Source organism: Propithecus coquereli, unplaced genomic scaffold, assembly GCF_000956105.1.
Source record: "Propithecus coquereli isolate 6110/MARCELLA unplaced genomic scaffold, Pcoq_1.0 Scaffold131, whole genome shotgun sequence".
Lineage (NCBI taxonomy): Eukaryota > Metazoa > Chordata > Mammalia > Primates > Indriidae > Propithecus > Propithecus coquereli.
The window spans coordinates 6,098,219-6,098,726 of NW_012137303.1; positions in this window are offsets into that span (position 1 = coordinate 6,098,219).

The following is a 508-nucleotide window of genomic DNA, read 5'->3' on the forward strand; positions in this document are numbered from 1 at the left end:
TTTTTCCCCTTCCTTTTCTCTCCCCTCTTTTACCTTCTTTCCCTTTTCTTCCTTCTTTCATTTTTCTATGTTTGTTTTACGATGACAAAATCTCTCGAAGTTTTATCTGTAACTCTGATTCTCCCTCCCTGACAGCTTACAATATACACTGCAATTTTCAACCTGGAGTGATGGCAATAGAAGTACTGTATGTTTTGACTGAATGACATATGGAAATCTGATGTTTAGATACATTTTTCCAGCAACAAAGCAAAGTTTTTACCAAAGAATTCCTTACATTCTTAAATGGAAGGACGGAAAGAAGGAAGGAAGGAAGGAAGGAAAAAAAATCTGATTTATAAATCTTTATTTTAAAAGTTTATCAAGTGCCATGCACATTCTTGGAGGACAATCCAGAGTGAAGGGCTAGGCTCCCCCAGAACCCAGGCATTCTCATGGTCAATCCCAGATACCTATCTGTTGGTACAGGTCAAGTTTAGGTCAAAGACAGGACAAGGCAGCAGAAAAA